Genomic DNA, 2,500 nt, shown 5'->3' with positions numbered 1-2,500 from the left:
CGCCAGCTGGAGCCATCATCCGCGTTGCCATGGCTCGCTTGGCCTTGGCTTGCCAGGCCCCGACACGAGCAATCGCGCATTTTCTTTGCAACCGACCATCAATGCCGCCCAACGGGGCCAGCACGAGCAGTCATCCGCGGTCCCCTGGCCCTGCGCACGTTTGTCTTTGAAACCGAGCATCAATGCCACAGAAAGTGCCGGGGCGCCAGCTGGAGCCATCATCCGACGTGCCATGGCTCTGGTCCCATGGTCTTCGCAACCGAGCATTCGTGACACCCGCGGGGCCAGGACACCAACCCTTCCGACACGAGCATTCGCGCATGTTCTTTGGCCACACAACGGCGCCAGCACGAGCAAAATCATCCGCGGTGCGGTGGCCTTGCACGGCCTTTTGTCTTTGGAACCAACCATCAGTGCCACGGGAAGTGCCGGAGTCCCGGCATCCGCGGTGCCAAGTCATTGCGCCCTTGGTCTCTGCAGCGGGGCATGCCGGGCACTCCCAACCATTGCAAGCAAGCAAGCAAGCAAGAAAGAAAGTAAGTAAGTAAGTAAGTATTACATATAGGGGCGGGACATGCGGGGAGATCTGCGAAACGTGCATTACGGGGCACACGCGTACCTACCGGGGCATACCGACCCCTATTGGGGCACACGTGTGCATATCGGGGCATACCGGGCCTATCGGGGCACACGCGTACATACCGGGGCATACCGAGCCCTACTGGGGCACACGTGCGCATATCGGGGCGTACCAAGCCTATCGGGGCATACGCATGTATCCCAAGGCATACCGAGTCTATCCGGGCATACGCGTTCATACCGGGGCGTAACGGGCCTATCGGGGCATACTTGGGCATATCCGGGCAAAAAATGCCCAAAACTTGCGCAACCTTGGCAACCGTGGTCCATTCCTCTCTATATGCCTAGCCTTGCCAACCGTGGTCCATTCCTCACTATATGCCATGGCCTTGTGCCCATGGTCTTCCCAAGACAGCGTCCAAGGCCCCCGGAAGGCCAAGGGAGCCCAATCCAGCAATGCCCTGCTATGGCAAGCCAAGGCCAAGCATTCCGGTGCCTATCCGGGCAAAAATGCAATTCCTCTCTATATGCCTAGCCTTGGCAACCGTGGTCCATTCCCCACCATATGCCATGGCCTTGTGCCCATGGTCTTCCCAAGACAGTGTCCAAGGCGCCCGGAAGGCCAAGGGAGCCCAACCCAGCAATGCCCTGCTTTGGCAAGCCAAGGCCAAGCATTCCGGTGCCTAACCTTGGCAACCGTGGTCCTTTCCTCACCATATGCCATGGCCTTGTGCCCATGGTCTTCGCAAGACATCGTCCAAGGCGCCCAAAAGGCCAAGGGAGCCCAACCCAGCAATGCCTTGCTAGGACAAGCCAAGGCCAAGCATTCCGGTGCCTATCCGGGCAAAAACGCCCAAAGCATGCCCATTCCTTAGCCTATCCAGGCAAAAACGCCCAAAATCTGCACATTCTAGTGCCTATCCGGGCAAAAACGCCCACCAGCATGCCACCCTCCTATAGGGTTTGCGCAACCAACCAGCCTAACCACCAGTGGCAACCAAAGGTGCTGTTAGCGACGACTTCTGAAGACGCAACGAGACGCGACGTGTTTGCGCCCAGACGCGACGAGACGATGCGGGATCTGCGCCCAAGAATGCCTAGACCCGTCGACTTGATGCGGGATCAGCTCGCCCAAGCATGCCTAGTGTGCAAGGCCTGTGTGCAAGGCTAGTGTCCAAGGCTAGTGTGCAAGGCTCATGTGGAACGCTAGTGCGCAAGGCTAGTGCCCAAGGCTTGTGTGCCAGGCCCGTGTGCAAGGCTAGTGTCCAGGGCTTGTGTGCATTGCTTGAGTGCAAGGCTTGTGTGCATTGCTCGAGTGCATGGCTTGTGTGCAAGGGTTGTGCGCAAGGCTAGTGTGCGGGGCTTGTGCGCATGGCTAATGTGCACGGCTTGTGTGCATGGCTACCGTGCAAGGCTAGTTTGCATGGCTAGGGTGCAAGGCTCGCATGCGAGGCTAGTGTGCAAGGCTGCGTGCAAGGGAAGCGTGCAGGGCGAGTGTGCGAGGCCACTGTGCACGGCGCCAGCACTAGCGAGCCATCATCCGCGTTGCCATGGCTCGCTTGGCCTTGGCTTGCCAGGCCCCGACACGAGCAATCGCGCATTTTCTTTGCAACCGACCATCAATGCCGCCCAACGGGGCCAGCACGAGCAGTCATCCGCGGTCCCCTGGCCCTGCGCACGTTTGTCTTTGAAACCGAGCATCAATGCCACAGAAAGTGCCGGGGCGCCAGCTGGAGCCATCATCCGACGTGCCATGGCTCGCTTGGCCTTGGCTTGCCGGGCCCCGACACGAGCAATCGCGCATTTTCTTTGCAACCGACCATCAATGCCGCCCAACGGGGCCAGCACGAGCAGTCATCCGCGGTCCCCTGGCACTGCGCACGTTTGTCTTTGAAACCGAGCATCAATGCCACAGAAAGTG

This window comes from Tasmannia lanceolata, unplaced genomic scaffold (genome assembly GCF_043159265.1).
Source record: "Tasmannia lanceolata isolate RefF3 unplaced genomic scaffold, GAP_Taslan_0.1 ptg000017l, whole genome shotgun sequence".
Classification (NCBI taxonomy): Eukaryota; Viridiplantae; Streptophyta; class Magnoliopsida; order Canellales; family Winteraceae; genus Tasmannia; species Tasmannia lanceolata.
The sequence above is the reverse complement of the archived record's forward strand: the minus strand, read 5'-3'. Positions refer to the sequence as shown.